The sequence below is a fragment of the Dicentrarchus labrax genome, unplaced genomic scaffold, assembly GCF_905237075.1.
Source record: "Dicentrarchus labrax unplaced genomic scaffold, dlabrax2021, whole genome shotgun sequence".
In the NCBI taxonomy this organism is placed as follows: domain Eukaryota; kingdom Metazoa; phylum Chordata; class Actinopteri; family Moronidae; genus Dicentrarchus; species Dicentrarchus labrax.
The window spans coordinates 7344491-7371799 of NW_026136706.1; positions in this window are offsets into that span (position 1 = coordinate 7344491).

The window sequence follows — 27309 nt, forward strand, 5'->3', positions numbered from 1 at the left end:
TTAATTTATATTAATATATAATATTTTAACACTCAACTCAGTGCTGACTTAAAAAACAGGACAAGATTACTTTTTCAGTATTGAAGAAAAACCACGATCTTGTCCTAACTTTAACCGACCATTTAGCCTGAACAGAACAACACATACAGGGCATGGACACTGGTCTCTAGTGCCAAACTCTACTGCTTTGGATCAGTATAAATAATAATTACAGGCAGGAATTACATTTCCTTCCAAAACATATTTGGCAAGAGATAGATTTTTTCCTATACAGCTTTTTGAAGATGATTTCATGCAGCTGTCTCACTGTGTGTGCTGTCACCTGCCTGTCATCCTTGAGGGAGCCAGTGGCTGGCACTTCCACCAGTGTGGGCATGATGGCTTACAGTTGTTATGACATTGAGACAATATCTGTGTGTGCGCATTTGCAAGTGTATTTGTGCATGTGCGAATCCTCCCTCACACTCCCTTTGGGTAATTTCTGCCTTTTAACCACAACCCACAAATTTTTACATTTGGGTAAAATCTAAATTAATTATTAACATTCCCACATACATAAAATTAACAATATATGCAAACTCTACATTTAATGTATTATTCCAGCTCCTGTCCTCTGCATGTACACATTGCCATTGCAAATCTGTGACAAGCAGCAATGTGGCACCTGCAAATAACATTTTTTCAAGCATATTTCCAGGAGAATGGGTGTTGGATGCCAACAGCACTTTTCTCCACTGACCTCCTACATTACTGCAGAATCCAACACCTTCTGGCCACATTACTATGCACAGCAACTGATTGGCAGGAAGCCAAGGCACATTGAAAATGTCTCAGCAAATTGCCTGTGAGTGAGGCTGCTTGACAATAATCAAGACATCTTCTCTCCTCCTTCTCCCTCCAACATCTCCTCTGTACCATGTCTATTCCTGCTCCCAGGCTCTCCATCAGCCTCTTTCACAGCAAACTTGTCATTGGTATGTGGGTGTTTTTGTTTCGTCAAACTGTGAGTGTGAATTTCAAAGGGTAAAACTGAGTCCAGTAAGTCTAAAATGGGCACTGTTATGTGTTTGTTGCTATGAAGTATCAAGAGTTAATTTGTTTCATATGTACAATGTAAATGATGTCATTTCACACTCACACTCTGTTTGATAGCAAACGCTCCACACTTCCCACTAGTATCACGATCACAGGTGTAGGCAGTGGGCCCGGTGTGGTGTCTCTCCTGTACTTTGGGAACTTGATAACTTGGAGAATTTGATCAGTTAGACAGGATTCTTCTGTTCAATGGTGGGGTCAGTCATTCTGGAGAAAGATAGCTGATTTTTAAGTCTCCTTTCCTTCACAAATACAGACGCTTTGGCGACCAAGAGCGTCTGAATTTGATGACCTGAGAGCACGTATGACACCTGTTGTGTTGTCTGGCTCACTCATTGACTTGGAGAAATTCTTGTATTCTTATCCTAAACCTTTTTTTATTTTATTTTAGCCAGTCTAGTTTGATTCACCAAACTTTAACTGCTCATAATTGCTTTTTTGAGCCTGATGAGCATTTTTGAGACTTATCATTATCATAATTACTTAGAACATAATGAGATCATTAAATGCACCAATTAATAGTCATTAAATGTTAAATTTCCAATTGTTGTGAGATTAAGTGGCAACTAGTATAGTTTACAATTGCAACTCCATCACTTCACCTCCCATTCCAAGTACAAAGGAGATAATATGGTGGCAAAAAAATGAACGAAAAACATGAAAGGTCCTATCCAGAGCCAGTGTTTAGTTTATCTATTGTTATCTGGGCTTTTGTATGGCGGCTCCAAGAAAGACAACCTGCAGCGTCTGTAGATATAAAAGGCAACAAAAACATAACAACTATTATTTTCAGGTAATTAAACATACACATAATATTCAATTTCTGCCAATAGATGCCCCTAAAAGTTACACACTGGACCTTTAAACAATATTTCTTTATTTTCATTGACTTATTAAATGTTTCTGCATCATACTCTATCTCATGTTTGTCTCTTCTTTTTAGTACAATTTTGTGATGACTTGAATTTAAAAAGAGGCAGCCCTCTTTAATTTAAAGTTGGGTGAGCAATGTACCACTGAAAAATTAAAGGAAGTTCGATTCCAACAGAATCACCTTATCTTTACTGATCAGGTAAAAAAATTCACAACTTGTTTGATTAAAAACCTAATCAGAATGGAAGATCTAATTTTACAGAAGTAATCTGCACTCATCTTCAGTAGCTTACACTTGTCAAAGCAGATCAGACCCCAAAAGCCATGCTAAATATAGCAACATGTCGATATGGGAAGGCGCACTGTGACAAATTGTCTCCTCTTATTTCCTTCTTCTTCCACTCCAGCTGATAAGATAATTGGTTTAAGCTACTCTCTTTTATCTGTTTTAGTGTACCTTCAGTAGAAACACATCAAAACAGATAAAGAGGCGTTATAGAGCACAAAGCTGGTTGGTTTGACCTGTCTGGACATTTTCAAAGCTTTGAAATGCCTCAAGGAGCAGCTAGGTGCATTAAGTCTTCTTTATGAGGGCCAGCAGGGCTCTGTGTGGCTTTTATGAGTAAGTTGGGATGAGGTTTTTAGTCAGAGTTGTGCAGAGGTGACCAGAAGTTACTCATAAGTGCAGTGGAATTTCAACTTAACACTGCCCATGCTCTTTGTAGCCAATGCATGTGTGTCTGATTTGCATTTTTTAAAATATTTTCTGGCTAACATCAGGCTTTGGCTCCAAAGGGAACATTAGTTATTAGGATAAATTAAAATTAAAAATTTGCAGATAGTAAGAAAAATGTAGAATCATCTAGCTTTGCACAATGTGTACGTCTCTCGGTCACATGGCTCCTGGGCCTCTCTCTTACAAAATGGGGGCATGGAGTGAAAAAGATGTGGTTACTTCCTCCCAGCAGTCCAAAGCTCCTTTACTAGTGGTGTAAACAAACCTCCCCTGTCCTTCGAGCTGCCAGTCTGGGTAGAGTCAGCTAATAGGACCGATAAGTAGCTATGGCAGATAGTACAGTTAGCACATGCAGCAGTTCACCTGTTTTTTAATTTTATAATAGATAACTTATAAAACAACATCTGAAGGGGAATTGATACATAAGCTTAACATATTTTAAGTATTCTAAACAAAGTTTTGCAAGTCTTTGTTTTTAGCGTGTTTTCTTATAAGTTCATTCCAGTTTCATTATTCAGTTTTATTTCACCTCTTCTGCATACTTATTGTTTGCACTCTACAAAATACCACTAATACCCCCAGGGTTGGGTGGCTAATCAACTTTCTAACTCTAGTTTTAAAGGCAGGTATTATAAATATGTATGAAATGATGCTTCACATTTCTAATCAAATCAGTGTGCACAACAAAGAGCCGTGGATGCAATGATGCATAATCTATTCCCACGTATTAGACCAAGGCTCCATTGGAATCAAATATTCATTGGCTGTATAAGTAGTTTGATACTGCAATGGATTGTCTTTTGGTAAACACATAGACTAAAGATTAAGGATTACATTATTCAAAACTTCTATTCTTTCAACTTTTGGATCCCGAGTGATAAATGCATCTATTTTATTACTTTCAAATCCCTTCTACTGAAAAAAGATCAGACTAGATCAAAAATATGGAAACACAGACAATAGCAGCAGTGCAGTGAGTCCTTTTCAAATGGATTTCAAATGAAAGGCTTTCCATTTGAAAATCCACCTGTGTAACTTTGCTATGATGTAATGTCTTTTAAAAAACACACAATATATAATGATGACAATTAAAGTACCTATAAGTAGCTCTATTTTGGATAGAATATAATTAACTAGCAGTTGGCAATAAAATAAAACATTTGAGTATAAAAGGCACACATACACAGGAATACCGGAAAAGTCAGTGCACTTGTGCCCTGGCATTTGCAGCGCCCTAATACACCTACTGGCTCCAAGACCCCCGTCACCCTCATATCTTGGCAAAAAACATCTGCACCTCATGAGGCATGAGGATGTGATGCGTCTGATACTGAATTATTCGCTACATTTGCTGGGAAGCGGCAGGTGTTTCTTTCCTCCCAGTAAGCAGATGATTTTTGTTATGCTAGCTATGTTGTGTCAACACCTTTTCTAAAAAGGTCACATCTGACTTTCAAAACATGGAGAGAAGTCTAAACCATCCATATGTAATGTGCAGAAAATTGTAGTATGAAAATGTTAGAAGTACAATAAAACTAAGATACATGTTTAAATTACTAAATAAATAATAGCTATCACAGGACCTATATATATATATATATATATATAATTTGTTTCACGTCAGGAAGTAAATAAGGAGACAGGGAGACAGACATCACATGAAAATCACAACCTCTTCCTGAGCCAGATGAGACATATAATCCCTCCAGCATTTCTTGGGTCTATCCCAGGGTCCTCTCCAAGGTGGACCAGCCAGTCTTCTGATTATAGAGTCTCCTCACCTGCTCATCATCTCCACTCACCTGTTTCTCCTTCCCTCATTAGCTCACTATATATACTGATTTATATCCGCTAGCTCTCTGCCAGATTGTCTGTGTGCCATGTGCCTTTGCTTTATAGCATCCTGTCTTTGCCTGCTCGTTTTGATGTCTGTTTTGTACCTTATTTTCCTGCCTGGATTTTTGTATCCTTGTTCATGTAAACATTCCTTTAGTTTCAGCTTTGCCTCTTGAGTCGTGCTGTTAGGTTCTATAGTGTTTTTGAACTGTAACAGTTTTATCATCCTGGTTTAACTCGCTTTAATTGTGCCTAGCCATCAACATGTGTCTCCTAACAGCAGGAGATAGCCTTGCAAAGCCACGCTGTTGTGTTCCTGCTGAGTAGCAGACCATGACCACAGCACACCTGTCACGTTCTCCCCACTCAAACAACACTGGGCTCTGAGTGACTAGGTGTCTAGAAAGAAGTCTTTTTTTTTTTTTTTAAAGTCTTGCAGTACACAACTATAAGTACTTTTGTTATGTGTAAATAAATCCCTGTGTTTCTGTCCATACTTTCAGCCTTATTTTAATGTTTACTGATGGCATTCAGTCATATCACAGCAGTGTCAAGTCACTGCTGCTGCTGCTTTCTCTGGTGAACATGAAGGACGCTGTTAATGTTAATATTTGATCAGTGGATTGGTTTTAATTATTATAGGAAGAAATGGCACAAGGAGAAATAGCCCCAGTGAGCTGTCAGATGAAGGAGCGGCAGGTGACAATCTGAGTCTCTATGGTTTTATGCAAACCCACACGCCTCCAACACTTCATCAGCGCCTCAACCTTTCCTTGCTGTGCTTTGGGAAAACACTTGCACATGACCAGTGTGGCTACAATGGCTGCATAAGAATGAGCCCAAACACCTTTTCAATGAACTTTGAATTATGTTTTTTTTCAGGCATATCAAAGAATGACAACTCTATTAGTGAAATTTGGTATCTATGAGTAATAAAAAATAATAGTAGTCAAACATAATAAGAAATAAAAACAATTATAGGAAATGTCCAGCTGATAATTATAACACTGGAATTACATAAATGTAAAAAAAAAAAATACATAAATGATGAACTTTTATAATAAATACTAATTATTAATGGTTAATAAATCATGTATTAATAATAAACCAGTAGTAGGAGTGTTGAAAATCCTGTTGGCTGGTGTTTATCCTTTCTATTTGTTAATAATGGTAATGGTAGTAATAATAATTATTAGTAGTGCATTATTTACTACATTGCTGTCTCACTTTCTTATCTCCTATCAATTCAGTGGGTATAAATGTCAATAAGGTATTAAAAGGTTTCAATTATAAAGTTCTTCAGTTGTAATTGTTAGTAAGTTAAGAAAGGGATTTTGGCATTCATAACCTTGCAACCCAATTTATTATTATCAATGTTTATAACTGACCTAAATCCATTATAAAGCATTAGTAAACAATTTGTTTTACCATTATTAAAGCCACTAGTTACCACCCCTTCCATAAGGAGTGCTTCATTAGAAGTGGTACTGTTACTTCTATGAGAGAAATAACCATTGTGCCGGATCAGCCGAAAGAGAAGAAGTCAAATTTAATTTCAGCTTTATCCTGTTGGATCTTTACTTACTTGTTTCCCGTCGGTTGTTAACAGCCTTTTAGATTGTGCGCGGCTGAGGAAAAAACCTGTGCCAGTCGTTGTAGACTCAACAATTTTGCAACATGCCAACAAGTCTCTCTCTCATCAGCACATTCTGACACAAGCAAAGCCCTGGGTAGTTGGGTTTCTGCCAGGCATGCAACATGAGTGTCATTTTTACAATGTGGCTTGACATCACAGTCCCAACGCAGCGCTGCAATTTGTGTGATAAAGGCGGTGTATGCCGCACTGAAAGGGAAAAGGGCACACGAACAATAAGAACCCTGCTCTGCTTGTTCAACTCAGCTTGAAAGTTTGTTAAATTTAGTTTAAACACCCTGGGAAGGTGGCAGGTTGCTTGCCATCCCCTGTAATGAAGTGGATGAGCGATTTGAGCCAAAATGGAGGACAATTTTGGTAAGGCCCAAGTCTCCCAGCAGGTTTTTGAAGGATACATTTTTCTGTGCACCTCCCACCAAGTCACAGGAACAAGGTTTTCTGGGTACAGTCACAGAAGGGGTGGTTTATTGCACTTCAACTCTTAACAGGTGCACAGAGACTGGAGATGGTACACGGGATGGTCAAAGAGATAGAAAGTTTATGAATTATCCTGTAGGAGTAGATGTTGAAAAAAGACAGTGGGAGTTAATGTCCAACCCTATCCCCAGACGAGAACTTTGATATTAGAAAATATTGCAAAATCCTGGGTTCAATGTCACTGCTTTCCACAGTGTCTCCCATGGCAAATGCAGTATGGTCAAGGTTAGGGAAAGATCACGATTAAAGCCAGGCAAGGCAAGTTTGTTTGTTTAGCAGATTTCAACAACATGGAAATGTTGGGACATGGAAGTGCTTTATATAAGACAAAAAGGAATTATAGAATAAGAAACAAATAGGAAATTTAAATTGTAAAAATTAACCACGACAATAAAATTTACTGCGCAGTGCAGGATATTAATGAATAGTCCCAGATTGTATTTAATAAAAGGCAGTGTGAAATGAAATGTTCTGGCTGTTCATTCCATATATGTGGTGCATAAAATGTAGATATTGAGGCCTGAGAATGAAGCCTTGTGGAACATTTTTAGCATTGTAGCATAAGGTCCCACCAAGTTTATTCTCGACTTTTACAAAAGAGTAGTCTCAGCCAACTAAAATATTGGGATTATGAAATAGAAAGATTAGCGAGCAATGTTTGTGAGTCTGTGAATTTGAATTTATTGAAAGGATAACGCCTTGAGATGCAGCATCTCTTTTACGATGGGGTCCTAACAATACCACAGACAATACAAACTCTGGTCTCCAGCATTAAAGTCAGACACACAACACACCCATCTACCCATGTGACCTCCAAATCATTGCTGTCTGCCTCACTACATAAAGGTCACACTACTTCATTGGCATGGATCTAAATCATAAGGTTCAGCAGTCCAATGTGATTCAAGGATGAATTATAAGATGGATGAATAAGTGCCTTCGACATCAGCATCATGGGCTGGAAGGTCAGACAGAAGACACCAGACTTTGACCAAATTTGCCAATATCTTCTTTTTAATGCATCTGAACTACACAATAATCAGGGTTTGATGCAGGACAGTACAGAGACTGCTCAAAATTAGTACCACTGCATATAAGTCTTGCACCTCCTGTTTTGTATTAATATATTCTTTAATGCATATGAGGGACCATAAAAAGCTAAAAGATGTGCATTAAAAAATACTGCAGTCCCAAGCTTTATACACAGCAGCTGTTTCAAGCCTATTGATCTTAGTGCTAAGAGTCTTTTTAGAGGACAGAGTCCAGATCAATTTTAATGACAATTTAGATAGGGTCAGATCTACTCTTGGTCATAAAAGTACTATTTCACACCTAACAGGGAATCCACTATGCTAAATCACATTCAGTTTCGGTTAACTACTTTCCAACTTGTTTTTTTTTTTCAGAAGAGGCTTCTGAATAATCATCCAAACTGACAAAAACAATAAAGGAAATTATGATAATAAAGAATTTGTGTCAGTCGCTATAAGGGAGCTGTTTCAGATCATTTCAATTCATGCCAGAGGAACTCTGTAGATCCAGACACCTCTGTATCAGCAGTAGCCTTAATGTCAAAATTTCACCTTTAGCCGTTGGGTAGGAACACTGTGTATTGACATAACTTCAGAACAGATAAGCAGCTACTATTTTATACTGTATCTCCTTATTACTATTCTCTGTGCATGGTGTTTGTTGGCTCTCCTATCAATATGAGGTGTGGGTAACATGTGTGGCACAGATCCAAGTCTCTATAGCAGCAAAAGCTGGCAGAGAAATCGGAATATTGACTCTCTATAATTTACATCAGGGAGTTTCGTGCCAACCATGATTGCATGCTAAACACCGATAAATAAATAAAGATGTCAGCAAACAAATACAATACATGACCAGCCAGACTGACAGCACAGTTATGGCGGATATACTATGGGGACATAGCTGTAACTCATCCTCTGAGTTGTGTGCATACAATCTTCTATTGGCAGCTGTCAGAACAGTCATCTGGCCTGATTCAATTTTTATTAGATGCATTTTGTGCTCTCAACCAACAGATGAAAGTCCTCATGCTATTTTATTTTTCTGGGAGCTCTGTAGTGCGGTGCAGTTTCATCTACAGTAGCATAACAATATGAGAAACAACAGCTCTCAACTACACAATGGTGGTAGTGTAATTGAAATGAGTGGACTGTACTCGCAGAAGGGAGCTTGATTGGCATACTAGGGATTGCATCTTGGCAAGTCAATCAATGTAACTGCACCATAATCTTGCTATTTTCCATTTATAGACCAGCCTCCCTGTCATTTAAATTTATAAATGACGGTGTGCACAGTTATAGCTCTCTGTGTTGCATAGGTTTAAGATACTGTGCGAAATTTGAAAACACAGGCAGTGCAGTTCTAGTTCTGCAGCCATGTTACAGGGTAAGAGCAACAGTTTGAAGCATGTTAGCAGCCTTCATCACACCTCTAGTGTTGTGATCACAGTTTATGTTTCAACATATGGGACCTGGGTTTGCAAAAGTCTACAAAAATGAGTGTAGGGTTTTCATTGCAGGTAGTAAAAGGGAAAGTATTGGTAGAGGTTTATTCTTCATATCATGAAGAGAAGAATAATAGAGATACAGTCATGATGCTTTGTGTGGCTGTACATGGGCACAGTGGTGCTTTGAACTGAATGCTAATGTCAGCAAACCAGCTTGCTCCCTATAACAATACGAAGATGCCCAGGTTAATATGCTTATCAACTTAGTTTACCTTTTTAGCATGCAATATGTATTCATTAGTGCTAAAAACAAAGTACAGGTGAAGCTGGTGCGAATAGCATTAGCTTTGCGGGAATTTCAAACCAATGTATTGGCCAAAGTATAATTTTGGCCTGTTTACAGCACTGGATGGAAAGGTAAGGAATCATCAAAGTTGTTACAGTCCCTAGAGCCATGCTGCTAACAGAGCTTCAAATTTAATAAAACTATATACAGGGGCTGAACAAAAACGGTCTATGAGAAGTATTTTATGAAGATACTGAATCTTCGGTCTAAATCGGTCGCCCTTGACTAAATTCAGAATTGGGACAAAATACTTGCTCAGCCTTAGCAAAACTGTAAGTATACACCTCACGAAGGTTGTTTTTATTGGAGGACTGTTGTCTAAAGCCTGTACTTGTAAGTGGATCAAACTAGAATATCCCATTTAACTCTGGTCTGCTAAATGTATTTAGGCAGAAGTGGGTACACTGATACCACTTTATTCATACTCTAATGCAGCTGCGAAACAGTGAAGACCGATTTCCCTGACTAAAAGTTCCTCTTACCTACTGAAGTGTGGCATAAGGGGTTCATACTGCAACCTCCGAGGTCTTTCTCTACAGCATCAAAATCACACACTTGTAGCTACTGGATTTTTCATAAAGGACGGTGCCATTGTGAGTCCTCGTCCTCGACCCATTTAGTGTGTTCATGAGTTATTTACTGACAATGTCAACCCCTCTGAAGCATCTTCTCCCCAGGCACACCCAGAATGCCCTGATGCATATATTCCATTTTTACACAGTAACAATAAAAGAATCGTTGTTTACTTCATGATAAATGAAAGCTTATATACTTGTGTCAAGTATCTGTCAGATTTTTATACACATCAGTTGCTTTGTGGAGAAGATTTTTTATCTGTGGAAATCTAGTATCTGGTGAATAATATATAGTTCTAGAGGATTGGATGTGCAACAATAAATTCATCCACTATATATCAGGAATTTCTAAAGGTATACCAAGTGTACACAATGTTAAATACTTCCACTTGAAATTGAGTTATAGACCCTTTTTCCAAATACATAAAAGGAACATAAAAGTTATGGACAAGCCACAACCAGTATGTAGGCCAAAATCATACACACAGTAGTCCTGGTCAACAGAAACCACCATTCAAAACAATTATAGTATACTGAAGTAGTATACTATACTACTGAACTTCCCAAGAAACATAAAAGAACATTTTCTACAAACACTACTGTGCTACTTAGGAATCCTAAAGCACAACATGCTGACAATGTTTATTTGAACTCACCAAGTCTAATGAGATGGTTGTGATTGCATGTTGGATTGCAGACTTAAGTCAGGGGGTGTAGTCATGCACTGGCACTTTGATTACATGCAAACAAAATCACAAAACACAAATAAGTCCTTGCAGAAGCAACCATATGTTTCAAAACACACAATGTCACCATAGGTGTTATCTTCTCCAAACAAAAACTGAGGGTCGGCCAGTACAACATTGAATTTTTGTTTTTGCACAATGTCTAAAATCATTCAAATTCACTTTTTATAGCCTGCAAAAAAAAGGAAATAATCTGTCAAAAGTAACATTGATAAACTGCTGCCATCATGACAGTCCTGTAGACTGTAACAGAACAGCCGTATATATGCACATCTGCCACAGTTAACGGGACCATCGTAACTCCAGGTGTCCAGCTGGTGCAATCTCGTAGTGAATTTAATGGCCCCATCTACGAGAGGGATGGACTGAAAAAAGACTACACACTGATATGAGTTGTGTTTGTTAACAACATATTATCTCTGGATGTGCAAGGCAAAGCCACAGGAATCAAATGAATAACGTGTGGATTCTGTTTTGTTCAGTCTGTCCGTACTATAGACCGTATGGTCCCTGCTGGGTAGCTAAAGCTGCAGCAGTCTGCAGATACCAGGCTTAAACACAAACAGCAGGAGCTGATGAAAACAGATTAATTAGTCTGCAGACTTTTTACTCAAGGAGTGCAGAAACTGGTTATTTAACTTGATGTAGTTGAATCATTAGGTACTGACGGTCTATACTGTATAATTATGCATTTTTTAATATGCATAATTTGGTAAATGGTCTGCACTTATATAGTGCCTTTTCTAACTGTCCTCTCGTTGCCTTACAGTGCTAAATTAAAATTTAAATGGCTGCTTATCAGCACTTTCAATATAATGAAACAAATCAAACCTTGCAATTAAGGAAAACCAAAGTAAAATATGATTTAGCTACTGATTTTTGCAATTTTAAACAGAACTGGACTAACTTTTTTAGTGTCTGATGGCTGGGGTTGGGGGTCCACAGCCATGGGTAGAGACAGGAGGTTATCCAGAGACCCACATTAGGAATGAGAATACACAGAGAAACAAAAATCACAAAAAGCTATCAAGCTGGGGAATTGCCCAAAGTGGAGCTACCACTAGGTTGAAATAACAATCTGCCAAAGGTTGGTTGATGATATTTATATAAGATAGATATACTGCAGGTGGATGGCATGAGGAAAGGAAGGTGAGCGGGTTAGGAGCGATGATGAACTGATTGAGATGGCCAGATGCATAAAACTCTGTATATTCAGGTGAAAACAGGAAAACATGCATACGCAGTCTTTTTTGTCATATTTATAAAACCTCACATATGTCGGTTCCCCTCATGTTTTTTCCTCATACATCTAAACCATCCTGAAATTGTGCGCACCTGCACAAGCCTTCTGACCATTCCCATGATTTATTATAAATGGCTTGAAACCCCAAATTGCTTTATTTGCATATGAGAGATCAGCATCTGGATAAGTTTTGAGAAGAAATGACGAAAGCATCGAAGAAGCAAATGAAGAAGAAGAATTTTGCGCACAGTGAACTCGAGGTAATGGTGGGTCAAAATGACAAAAGAAAATATGTGTTATTTCGATCCCTAAACTCTGGTATGAACAAGGGAACAGAGGCAGTGAATGTCGTTTCCAAGCCTCAGTCCCTGGAGGAGAATAATAAAAAGTGATCTGATTTCAAACAATTTCTAAATTACGCAACATGGAATAGCAACATCTTCCAGCAGTGCCAAAGCAGCTACTGTGTCACTGTTTCAGTAACTCAATGAATGAACATGAATGTGAGTGTTGTATTAAGCCAGACTTGAGGAACGTATAAAGTTAAGTTCATTCACTCCATGTTCGTTTCAAACATTAGCACAATGTCTATTTTACAATATTAAAGATACCATCTGACACAATAAATCTTCGTGAGTGGGGTTGGATGGAGGACACACTGAAAGGAAGATAAAGATATAATGAAAGGGAAGATAGGAAAGGGTCAAGTTATTGTCACTGACACATTCATATTGATTAACTGTGGGGCTGGGAGGATTTTCAGAGCAGTGAAGCAACTAGCACGCTGACTAAGCTACATACTTTAAGGTACTGACATAAACATTCTGCTGCACTTCCCAGGGTGCCTCCAGTCCCCTTTGAGCTTGATTCAAAAAGACAGTGACACTTTGAGGATGCCAGTGGGAACCCTGACAGAGCTTTGAATAAACAAACATGCTTGCTCCAAGCTACATGTGGAGTGCCAAGTTACAAGCATACCCAACATGTGGATGTTTTATTCTGAGGTGAATGTATAGAAGTAATGATGCCAGACCAGGAAGCTGCCTGTACACTTTTTTTCAGTTATTAAAGTGGGAGGTGAATCCAAGTTAAAAGCTACTAATCCTTTACTTATCTGTCTTATTAAATCTATAAAATATATAATATAACTAAAAGGGCACTAGAAGAGCGTAGACCTCCACCAGCCTTCTATGAAATGCAAATCTACAAGCACAGCCACTATATTCAATTCAATTCAATTCAATTTTATTTGTATAGCGCCAATTCATAACAGAAGTTATCTCAGGACACTTTTCAAATAGAGCAGGTCTAGACTGAACTCTTTAACATTAATTACAGAGACCCAACAGTAACACCATGAGCAAGCACTTGGCGACAAGGGCAAGGAAAAACTGCCTGTTAAAAGGCAGAAACCTAGGACAGATCCTCCGGCTCTAGGTGGGTGGTCGTCTGTCTCGACCAACTAACTATATATAGGAAACATTACTCCTTTTGTCCACAGGGGCTGCCAGAATTAAGAAAACAAGAGTTCAACCAGTTCTTTTTTTTTTTTTTTGCCACTTTAACAAAAGTGGAAAACAGTTCTTGTATCTGCATTGGGATTCTGAACTGTTCAGAAATTGTATAGGTTTTTCCTTCGCCCATGCTACACCCTTCCACCAAGTTTCATTAAAATTGGGTAGGTAATGTTTCCATAATCTTGCTGATAGATAAACAAACAAAGCACTAAAACATAACTTTGTCGGCAGAGGTAATTACAAAGGAGAGGTGTTCATAGAGAAACTGCAGAGTTAGAAGAAGGTATTGATAATGCATTGCAGGGTGTCCCAATATTAAAGATACAATAATGGCCAAGTTGGAGGGATTCAAAGAGTTATGGCTCCTGCAATTATTCCTTATCTCCATACTGCCTGGAAGTGGTCCCTTCCTAACACTCCCGAGAGGTATGGGGGACAAAATCCACAGTTTTTATTTCGTGCTAAATTTAGACTGGAAGTAATGGTTTGGCTTCAGTGGGATTTGTCCTTTATTTCTTACAGTGTAGCCATATCAGGAGGGGATCCTTAAATGGTCCACGTTTACTGATATGAATTTACGTGAGTATTATATCAAGCAAGAATTAAGGAAAATGTGACGTTTATTTAAATCGTGTTCATTTAAATAAAGTCCTTGAACTCTATGAATCTTGACCTTCATGAGACTGCATGCTAATTCAGTACAGTTTTATACATGTAGTGATGGAAACAAGCTTTCCTGGGATTTGCTGACTGCTGCGATGCTGCAAAATGATTTTGATAAGAGCAGTGTGAGCAAAAGAAAACAGTAAAGACGTAGGCCGTAGAAAAGAACAATGAGCCGAACGATGCAAAAAAGCTTCATAAATTTGGTGGGATCTGCAGAGATGGGTGAGAAAAGTTTTCTTTGGGTAATGCTTTCACATTGCACATACATGACATAAAAACAATGATTAGAGCAGCTTTAAAGCAGATGCTTTACTTCAGCTGTTTATATCTGCACAGCAAAATAATTATGGCTGTGAGACTACATGAAGACAATGTTTGAACCAGTATTTGTTTCTAGATTGACAGAGGTGTAAACTTGTTGATTGGAATGACAAAAATTATGCTTAAAGTTCAAGATAAATAGATTGCTAACAGAGGAAACAGAATACAGTATTCAAATATACAGTAGCAAGCCACTTTTTAATGTGTTTCAAACAATTCTCTTTACGTCTGGCATTACATTTCAGTCACATTGTTGCCATCACCACCTTGCAGAAAAGAAAATTGCTTTGGTCTTACTGCCCAACTCAATCCTGGAAGGATTTTATGCAATTGAACATTCTAAACATGAGTCTGTTTAGTCGTCCCAGGAGTATCATGACCCCTCATGGCCAATTTAAAAGAGGCACTTCTGTTGCAAGAACTGTAGCCAAAAGGTCCATGCTAATTTCAGCTCTGAGAGAGCACATGCTGATGACATACAGTATTTATTCCAAACCTCTCTGCCCTATTGGCCCCCTTATCAATATGCAAATGAAGGGTTGAGGATTGTGGGTGTTGATGGACTGCTTGGTAAATATTTAAATTACAGAAGCATGAAGGCATGATCAGATCTAAATAACGCTGGGACTGTGGGTATGCTGTATAGGTGGATTTTGCAACAGCAATTCACAAAATAGTCACACATGTCTCTGTGTGATCCACAAAATCAATATGTATTCTGCTGCCCACTCACTTTGTACCGAATTTGGAATAAGGGCAGCTTCGACACTGAAAAAGTAAGTTAATTAAGTGTTTTCCTTGTTGGTTGATTTTGTACAGATTTTTACTGTGACAGAATGTAGGGAACAAGGTTGACATCTTGCACTGCAGGCAGATTAGCATTTCAATACAATTTGACTGTATTGGATTTTGACTAGGGAGACCAGCTCTGACATGTGACCTGTAAATATGCTACTTTTTTCTTCTTTTATTCTCTATCTCACTGTTGGTATCTGTTTTATATCCTTTCTGTGGATGTATTCTTCAAGACAGCCACAGAAGGAGAAAAACAATTTAACCGAGTAAATTTGTATAACTGAAATGAATGTTGAACGTTTAGCAAATTGTACAGAGCTACATCAATGCATCCCCAGTAGCAGCCAGTAGATACAATTATGCCACAGAAGACAGCTCCTCAATACATTCCTTAGGCAAAATAGCAAACCCTGCTAATTAGGCTGAATAAACTCGAAACAGCCAATTCCCAAAGGGCAACCACATTATACATCACTAATTAAAGTCCCACTATATATGCTTGCAGTCTGAAAGCACCAGATGACAAGTTCTCAAACAAGACTTTTATTATGTAATAATAAAACATCCACTCTCCACGTGGATCAAAGGGTGACTTTGTTGGCATGTGCAGTACATGAGATAATAAGAGAATGTTTATAATTGACATTAATATATGGCGCAAGGTAAAATGACTAGGGGTTAATACATACTGAATATCGGGATATTATTAATCAAATAAGCATTTTGCATGAAGAACCATGCAGACTAGTGGAGTATTAGTGCAGTTCAAGTTAGATAAATAAGTCGTAATTCACAGGACTGACAGAACCACACTGTTCTGTTCTAACTCTAAACTACTCCACCAACCTTCCTGGCACTTAATGTAATAGTGACAAATGGCACCCATTTTAGAGTTAAGGAGGCTTATACAAAGGACGATAAGTATTTTCAGATACTTAGAGATCCAGGTCTGTCACATACTGTACCTCCTTGAGACAAAAAACTTTAACTCTAAAAAAATAAATAAATAAAACTTTAAAACTGCTGTTTAAAAAGGAAAACATCATGCCATGTCTCAGGAGGTCTTGCTGAGATTGAAATCTGTTATTTCCCTTTGTGCTCCAAAGGTTCTGTCTCCACAGACCCTAGACCTGCAGCGGATGGAGACTCAGACAACTTTTTCAGCTGAAGACTGTGTTAAAAAGAATTGAATCCTGCCTGCGGTCACTTAGGTCATCTGCAACAGTGTGTGTGTGTGTGTGTGTGTGTGTGTGTGTGTGTGTGTGTGTGTGTGCTGCACACATATCGAACCATGACAACAGCCTCAGCACAGTGGTTGTAGCTGAGGAGGCACCTGATTTTAAAATAAGTATTAGCATATAACCATATTCTCATAATCAATTTACTTAATGATAACAATGTCTATATTCTGTTATACATATGTGTAGGTAAAACATGATTCAAAGTGAAAGGTGTACTATACAGCAAAAGATGCTGTGGACAGACTTAACTGTAGGAAGAATAAAAACTCAACTAGCAGTGTGGTGTAGAAACTGACATTTTTATAAAATGCAAATGTGAAAGAAGAAATGTAAGTGAGTCATAACAAGAGAGACATAACAACAGTCTTTCCCAAGTATTATATCCATGCACAACTATTTTTCATTACCAAAATACATTTTGAGGAAATGAAAAGCTCTAGTGGGATCTACAGTAGAAAGATATTAGTTGATTGCAGATCTAGAGAAATATCGCGATGCAGTGAAGGAATGTAATCATTTATTGATTATTACAAAGGAGAAATGTGTTAATGAGGGAAGCAACAATGGGGATATTTGCAGAGGCCATATACTGCACCATTCATTAAGCTATGTATTTGAATGTAATTGCAAGCTAGAATGCTATATTATTATCCTGTATAGTGATTATAGTCCTGTATAAAATACACAAATTGCCCACATAGAGTGGCAAGAGGGTCTCGTGGAGACTTTAAGGCGTGGCAGAATATGCTGATTGAATCTTAAGCAATCACATATGGATTGGAAAAGACCACATAAAGATATTTTAACTCAAAAACTCAAAAGCATTGAATAGAAATATCTAAAGGGGGCATTAAAAAATGTTTTATTTCAGACATTTTTCCAACATGTTAATAATAATAATCTCAATTAATGTGTTAACTTTGACAACATTTGTCACCAAACTGGGGTGGCAAGGCTTTTATTAGGGGGGCAACTGCCACCCCTCTAGAGTCATCCCTGGTTGGTTGATCGGGAGGTTGGTCCGACCACTTCTTTTGTATATATCTTAACAAATATTACATTGATTGCCACTACATTTTGTACAGACAATCACTGACCATTGATCAATCATTGATAAGTTCCCAAAGGATGAATCCTAATGATGGTTCCCCTGATTTTTCATCTGACACCACCATAAATTTGACATCATAAAGTCAGTTATAATTAGACAACTTAAAGCACCCAAAGATGTATTGTTACGGAAACACTGTGAGCATGGCAGTTAGAGTATGGTTAATAGTGGGTAAGGGAACTAAACCTATTGGGTACTGTGAGAAAGGCACAACTAAAACAACCAACAACATAATACATATAATAATAAACGTATACGTACATACATATGTCATGCTTGTATACACTATACATAATGCATACGATGGCCACAAAAGGATACACAAATTTGAGATGCACAAAGTAACAAATACAATTACTGATTCATTATTCATGTATCTTGAGTTGTTTAATGAAATGGTCCCACCTATTTATTATATATTTCCTCTTACTCTTTGTAATTGGTGTAATTTGATGGGTGTAGTATAAAACTTCAAATAGGACACCTCTTCTCCTAGCTTCTGTTATATCCCTCCATTATCTGATACAATGTGTGATAATGTTATTTCACATTTCAAGTCCTTTCCCCACACCACTTTCCCTCAAACTTACACTTTGCATAACATTTCATAACATACTGAAGCTGAATGATCGATGTTAGGGTTGCAAAAAAAAGCTCATGAATTACAGTTGTTCCTTTGTGCTTCTAAACACCATACACATTGGTTACACAACTGTTGTATCTCTAAACATCCTTACTATTCAAATTATGCTGAGCACACATCTTGTCAAATCAAATATAGTCCATCCTTGTGAAGAGCTCCCTAGTATGCACTCCTTCTTTATCTATATCTCATGCCTTTATCATTCTGTGTGCCGTGTACCATGCTTTCTGGAGCAGTTGAAAATAGGATTTATATCCTGTACATCTAAATTTTTGTTAGATCAATGGTTTAAATTAATTTCTAGTTGCACCCATTTTGCTTTTTTTCTCTCTGGCTTTCAATGTTTAGCCAGTTTTGACAGTTTAAATGCCATTTTATATAGCTAAAACCTAACCTCATTATGCTGTAAGAAAGTTACTTCCTGTATTGGACTTAAATGTTTTCAGTGAATGAGAATCACTTTTTTTTTTTTTTTTTTAACAGCTGAGTAAGAGTAAATATAAGAAATAATATGATTGTCACAGAAGGAAGGGCCCTTGAAAGAAGCCATTGAGATGGAAAAACCTCCTCCAGTCCCAGCTCTATAATGGTCTGTTTTCCACAGGCAGGCTTTAACTTTCATGTTATAGTGAGCTCAAACTGTGTTAAAGTTCAAGCAACAATATCAAAGACGTAGTACAGTATAATAAGTACACTTTCAGTCCACATGTGGAACTTTAAATATATAACTTATATAACTTTGTAATCCCATGGCTAGCATACATCTTGCTTTGCTATACAAAGGTATCTAAATTCGTCAAACTTACAATAGACATACTGGAACTCATACAGAATCTATCCAGAGACTCTAGTCTACACAGAGGTCGTTGATGCATTCATGAATGAGATGATTCCTGGACTGAAGAATTAATTGTCAGTCTTAAAGGAAATTAAGTGTTTCCAGTCTCTAACGGTGAACATGAGCTGTCAGTCGTCTGTCATTCAGTGGATGAATCCAAACGGAACTAATGGTTATGACACACTAGAGTCCAGTCCTTGTTTAATCAGAACAGTCTCTGAGCTTCTGGAAAGCAGAGACAAGGATTTTTGTCATGGATCGTTATTTGAAAAAGAGATGAGAAAGTTTCCAAACAGACTGACAATCATCTACCAGCAAATGCAAGGTATCGTGTATCGACTCATGCACAGGCTGACAAAAGCAGTATGAGTCATTATTACCCCAACGTTCGTAGCCAAACGCAACCCTCTCTCAGGTCTGTCAACCTCAATCATGTCTCTCTAAATCAGCCTATTCGGACCCATCCATTCATTCAGAATCAGGTCATCAACCACCCAGGATGAGTCCTACTCTCTCCGTCTCTCTCTCTCTCCTTTTTTATTCTCGTCTCGCCGTGTGACAAGACTGTGGACAGGTGGGTTTGCAGGTGTGTCCATTGATCCAAAATGACAGGTGGCCCCTGAGCTTGTTGCCTGGAGACAGTGGTTTGGCAGGCTTGACAGGGAGGGCCAGCTGCACGAGGCAGGGAAGGGACAGGCCAGACCTGGTGCGCAGGAGCCGTGACTGAGGCGAGGTTAGCGCTCGCAATGTATCGTGAAATTATTTGTTTATGAGAGAAGGATTCCTGGAGTGTTTCGCATTTATCATGAGTGCCTTATTTGTCAGTAGGTGGACAAAAGACATTCAGAAGACAAGGAGTGAAAGAAAGGATAGACACTGAACAAAGGTCTCAGGCTGAAATCATATCCAGGACACTGCAGACGTAAGGTACTGTATGTGGCTAAAAACAACTGATCCATTAGAAAGCCTGGGATTCCTTCATCAAAATCCACCTTCAAAAGACCTTTAGTCTGTCAAAAGAGAGCATTAAACTCCGTGTCAGATGTATTCAGCATTTGTGTGCACAGATTTACCCATACTGTTCTTGCCTTGCTCTTCTACAATGCAGTATTGGTTTTATTGACACATTGCCTCAAAATTAAACAATATTATACAGGCAGATTTCCAGAGATACAAGTTTGTCCAATGACAGAAGCTTTAGTAGACTATGCAAACATATCTTGCATTTTTGTGGATTATCATAATATTACAATGCAAATCTCTCTGATTTGATACATCGCTGATTGGAGTGGAATGTGGTAAATCCCTATAAAATCAAAATTAAATTTGATACACTTGCCCTGATTGCAATCCAATTTGGTCTTTCCGTGGGCTACATGTAAATCAGGGTCAGCTACACTCCAGTTCAGAGCATGGTAGTAATGCGCCTGAAGCTGTTTGGTAAACTGCCAAATGTAACTGTAATGTGAGGCTTATTGTAAAGGAAACTAAACAGATACATAAAGGTTGCTCTATAGTAGTTCTGGTGAAGTAAATGTAATAACTTTACAAATAATAGTAAATGCTTTTATATCCTTGTTTCTATTGTTTATTGTGTTTTTTTTAATCCAGTGTTTGGTTTTAAAAGTGAATCCTTATATACACCCTTTCATAAATGAATAGTTTAACCCTAACCCTTTTCTTTTTATTGTCCATTATTATCATTAAATTCAGAATTTCAGTTCATCGTGCTACAATTTGCTGACGACTAGCACTCAATTAATTATATTTTATATGTAGTATGTCCCTTTTGTGTCTTTCTCACACCAATGTTTTGAATGTTTCTTGATGTTGAGAGTTTTTGTTCTGGAAATCTAACCATATGCTAGATGAAATGTCCATGAATGTATACAGTAAATTGTGTATGATATAATATATAAACTGCTGGCAAATCTTCAGATTTCTATTCCCAGTATATGAGGTCCTTCCCTTCTCGTGTTTGTGTTAATTTTCTTCAAATCTTTTTACTATATAAATATAGATGTGTTTGATCACGCTTGCACACAGTCATACACTGATAGACCCACCTCCATCTGGTCTGCTATGTGTGTGGCCAAAGTCCAGACATAGTTCATGCTTGCCAGCTGTGAGCACCTTTAAGTGGCACGAGGAGCACCATCTGTACCTGCTAATAGGGATGGGGTGGGAGGTAATGTAGTGCTAAATAATGGTGCTGGGCCGCTTGGCACCACCCTTCCCCCTAACCTCCCCACTCATCAAAGTGCAATCACTTTCTCAAAGCAAGCAATAATGTGCCCTCATCATTTCACAGGTCTCACTGTGTTTACCATGCTGTGACAGAAGCTGAAAAGTCGGAGCATATTGATGTTCTTATCAACATCAGGGTCTTTGCCTACAATAGTGAATGCATGCTCTAAATCCTGACACAAAAGTTCTAATAATGCATTGTGTTGTGGATCATTAAGAGTAGTATGACAACCTGTCCAGGGTGCATTCTGCCTCAGTGCATGCTGGGATAGGTTTTAGCCCCCTGGACTGGTACACTGAACAGGATAAGCAGTATATTAAGATGGATAGATATTATTATACAGACTTTAATGTATGCAAATAAAAACTAGGCCAATCTAATTGTGTTTCCAATCACTTTATAATCAAGCAAAGTATTACTCAGTTCCAGTTTCTAAGGTAATGCTTTACACACACATTTTACACAGTCCATTGTAAACACCACTGTTTCCCCAAAGGGTTTGACTAAGTGGGGAGGTGAAGCCTATAAAACAGCATAAAGAATAATTTACACAAATTTAGATTTTACGTACTCTCCAAACTGAATATGCATCTCCACAAAAATGAAGAGAAAAACTGAGAGAAAGTGAGCTCCCTCAACATATGGTAAGGTTTTTATAATACAATTATCACTTGTACTCCACCTATATTTAAAATAAATATACACATATACAGTATGTGTGTTGCTCATATAAATCTCTCCTGGTTTCAGAAACGCATGGCTTAGGTTTGGAACCTGGAAACTGTCATAGTGATATAGAATTATTAAAGGTTTTATATATGAGATTTAAAAGATCAAAACAGCTATTTGCTATGCAAAAAACAGTGGAGTCACGGTGTCTTTAACTGAGAATGACGCCACACACCCTGTGTTGCTATTACAGCCTGTCGGTGGTTTGTTTACATAGCCGGTCTGGTTCGTGTGCAGTAGAGGAAAGCAACTGAAACAGCTGTTTTTCTCATCTATGTCGGTAAATTAAGGATTTCTTTTCGACCAAAGCAGTGTTTGTGATTGCTGGAACAGTGAAAAGTTTTATCAGCTTGTCATTTGTCAGCTTTGAATGAAGTTACAATTATATGCAAGATAAAGTTTCTACTTTTGTCTAGTCTGGTGGTGAGCTAAATCACTAAGTCACTTTTAGTGGTTATACGTTGCAGCCATTGCAGCCCTTTCCACAACTCAGTAAATTAAGGGGTTATTTAACTTCAAAACATAATTTGTGATTGCCTGAACAACTTCACAAAGTCTAACAGAGACATAACATATTCAACATGTTAACTTATTATCAACAAGTTTATATTGTACAGTGTAAGAAAAAAAACATAGTATGCTATCTTTACTAGTAATTTACTGTACAATCAATGTTTTGTAGAAGGGAGGAGTGAGAATGATTCTCTTCTTCACCAAAGATCTGTCACAAATTGCTTGATGGACATTCAAAACAAATTTGCTTCCACAAGATAAAGTCAGTAAACTCATGACCAGAAAGCTACAAGTTCTTCCAAATTAAACGAGAAAATGCTTTGTTGGTCACTGACGGCACAAAGGAGCTGACAACATTATTTGCCTCGCAAAACTGTTACAAATCACTGTTGAAAAATATATCAGTTTTATTATGTGAAAACACTGTAGTTAAAGCTTAGTTACTGAAGGTTTAGACAGAAAAATTACTTGGCTAGGTTCAGGGACAGATTGTGATCATGCTCAAAAGAAACATTAACATTAACTGTTAGTAGGAAAATGGAAATGAACAGCAGTCTCTTGTGTCCATAACCTCAAACCTCCTCTTCAGACTATTTGGCTCACCTGGTTTTCTTTGCTCTGACAGACAGAAGTTGTAAATTACTATGGTTGCTAGATGACTTTGTGTAAGCGTGTCTTTTTCCTGATGCGGTATTTCCCGAACGGTCATTTTTCTTGTAGAGACTGTCTTTCAGAAACAGTATATTGATACCCCCTGTAAGATGCTCTGTGATTGTGGTCAGGGATTCACAGTTAGACCTCAGTATCAACAACAACAGCCTGCAGCAAACTCTTCAACAAAGGTCGCCACTGTACAGGAGAAAGGTCGTCATTGTACAGCAACAGCCTGCAGTGTATTTCCATGTCATGACATAGTACATAAATTCTGGAAATATTACAGCATTCAGGCCAAACAGGTCCTGGTCCTTCACATGCATAGAATAAATGACAGCTGAATGAAACACTTCCTCACTGTGGAACTTTTCTTTTAAGAATCCACATGCATATTTATGGCTTACAGTCGACTAACAATTTGTGACAGTCTGATAATGATACCTTTCCTGTGTATAAATTACATGCGCAGCACAGCATTCATAACCATCTGTATGTGTGAATGCAGCTTTCGGCTCTATGTTGTGATGGCAGCTTTTAAGCATGCTGGGACAACAGCCTGCTTTAGTGTTATGTTGAAGATGTCTGAGACGACACCGGCCAGCTTGGCTGTAGACTCTAGTGTTTGGGTTGAGCTGAGATGATACTTATGCAGTACACTATATGGTGTATCTACTCTATGCCATACTGTATCATAGAATTGAGAGGGAACAGGTGATGAATTTTACTTTATTTTACAAAATCTTTCATCAGGTGTCTTGGTAGTAGTGACTAAATCTTGATACATTCCCTCTACTTTATAAATGATAGGTTTCCTCCAATGATTGCAGCATTCTTCAAGCTTGTAGGAGAAACTATGGTGACCACAAAACTTGCAAAAACCATAAAAGGCCCTGTCTAGAGCCAGTGATTGGTTTGTCCCTTCTGGGCTACTCCATGGTGGTTCAGTGGAAGAGGTTCCACTCCCTCTGTAGATAAAACATCTCACTCCAAGGTAACAAGAACACAATGATTCTTATTTTCAGGTGATTCTACACTAATGAAAATATATTTATGAGCTTTTATATTTCATTTCTGCCAACACATCCTCCTAAATGTTACACACTGGACCTTTATATGAGACATAACTATTAAATAAATTTTATTTAATAATAAAAAAAAAACAGTGTAAAAAAAGGAAGCTACTAATGTCATTGGGCACACATAGCACAATATGTCCGTCTGTGACCTACACTCAGTTTCTTTCACTGCCCCCCCCTACACACACACACATATTAATCTCCATTAAAGCCAGTAAGGGGTCTGCCAAGCCCTTCACACCTCTATCAGTCCCCATACTTTGGATGACATTGAGCCCAGCAGTAGTCAAAGAGCTACAGGGAGGTGAGGGTCCACATTGTGCTGCACTGCTAAGACTACTGATATTACTACTTTTCCTTCTAGTATTACTGCTACTGTTACAGCTTCATTACTGCTATGATAACAACATACTTCTACTATTGCTTCTCCTACACTACATATTTACAAGACCCAACAAGTAGTACTACTACTATGTTGTTAGGATTCTAGTATTCTAGTCTTCCACATCTACTTCTAATCAAACAAAATACTGTCTCCCTGAGTGACACAGAGAAACTAATGCATGCTTTTATCTCGAGCAGGCTAGACTACTGTAATGGACTCCTCTCTGGTCCACCCAAAAAAAGTTATAAATCGACTTCTGCTATGGCTATAACTACTATAACTGTTGTATACATCCAGTACTACAACTATCAATTAATATCACTAATATCAAAACTTCTAAAACTACTGTGCTGCTATTGCGTGTCTACTACTGCTGCTACTCCAGCTTGTAATACTACTACGACTGCTATGACTATCCTGCCACTACTGGTGCTACAACCAGTGCTCCTGCTGCTTCTGGTAGTGTTAGTACTGCTGCTATTAGTGCAACAACTTCTACCACACTACACTACTAATATGCCCTACTACTACTTCTATTACTACTATGACCAGTACCATTTGCCGTTTAACTGCTGCTGTGACTGCGACTACTAGTTGCTGCTAATACTATTAGTAATAGTATTAGTAGTACAACTACTAGTAGTATCATAGCTTCTTTTTTGAATGACTAAGAGATGTTGTAGAGCTGATTAAGCAACCCCCTCCCCTTTACCCTTCCACCTGCCATTGCCTAACAGACCCAAAGTCATCTGTGGGTGGAGAGGCTGCAATTTTATTGGCACTTATGACCCACAGCAGACCTACAGCGATCAGCAAGGGGATGGACACTGTGACATGGCATGGCAAAGCACGCCAGTGGACCATAGCAGCTTCATTAACACCGGTACATTAACTGTAAATCCAGGAAAAGACCCCCGCCCCCAGGTTCCCATCCAGAACATCAGGTGAGAGGCCTCCAGCTACAGCTTGTGAGGGTCAATCTGCAATAAAAGGCATCCGTTTTCACGGCCTGCGGCAGAGAGATTGGAGACCTCCCACTCCTCTCCGAACCATTAACTTCACCCTTTCATGGCAGGCAGAGGGACCAGTCACTGAGCTCCCATAATCCCTTGCATTACCTTCATCTGACCTTCATATGCCCAATGAAAGAGCAAGGAAGTATGAAAAGACGGGACAACTGAAAAGAGACTGCAGCTGTTGAGCAATCATTCATTAAAGTCGAGATACAGAGTGTGTGTGCTTCTGTGTGATTTCCAGTTTTCTTCCAGTTGCATTAGTATTTCTCATTTTGAAAGAAATTATTCTCCTAAGGTCATGGCTTACAGTAATAAGGAAAAGGTTCAGCCCAGTCTCTACAAGAATTTTGTTCATATTGGACAATTTTGCAGCACAGCATATTATTCTACTGCCAGTTAGAACCACTGCAGAAAGTAGAGTGTCCTTTATGCAGGCAAGGTTAGGATACCAGATGGGTGTGTGCCAGAAAATAATTTCTATAAATTAAACATTTTCGTTTAAACTCAATCAAGTGTTTTAGGTGCCAAACCTAATTGTACCTGTGGTAGAAGAATTACTTTTTGGTATAAAATATATAGCTGCCCCTGGCCTTTTACTGACTCTGCCAAGCATTTCAGACAGCTTGAAAACATAAAATTCTTGATATGCTGGATGAAGAATGGATTCTGTTGTGTAAAAAAGATAGCTAAGAAGTTTTCAGAATCATTCAAAAATTAACTCTTTGTCCAGGGATAGGATGGGAACATTACATGTTGAGGTTCTTTGCAAATGACTTAATATACTAATAACCACAATAATAGTCAACATGAGGTTTAGTTTCATATGTTGAATATGTCATGTGTAAAGTCTTAAACTTTAATGGCACCATTTATAGACCAACTCAAAACAACAGAATAATCCCACCACCACAATTCAAAACCGAACTGTTACCTGTTGTCAAACTGTTTTCTGATCGTTGTTTACATCATGGGGTTTTCCAAAAAGGAAGTCACGTAAAGCAGTCGGAACTCTTTCACTAACCAGTAAGCCTAACTAAAACCAGATTTAAACAATCCAAATAACTGTGAGTAAACAAGTTTAAAACAGATATTGTTCTATAACCACAGTCTTTTCCTACCTTAAAGGTGGCCTGCAGAGTTTTCTTGTAACAGTTATGTTTACACTGAGTGTTTTCTCACAAAAAATCCATTGAGTGTGAGGTCATAGAAATACACCGATCAGGCAGGGCACCCTAGTTGTAATGATGTTATGCAGCCCCACACGCAACAAACTGTGATGCACTGTGTGTTCTGACACCTTTCTATCAGAACCAGCATTAACTCTGTTGGTAGTTTGAGCTACAGCACAGTTGAATCGGACCACACGGGCCAGACTTTGCTCCCTACGTGCATCACTGAGCCTTGGCGGCTGACCATGACCCAGTCTCCAGTTCACGGCTTTTCCTTCCTTGGAGCACTTTTGATAGGTACTGACCACTGCAGACTGGGAACACCCC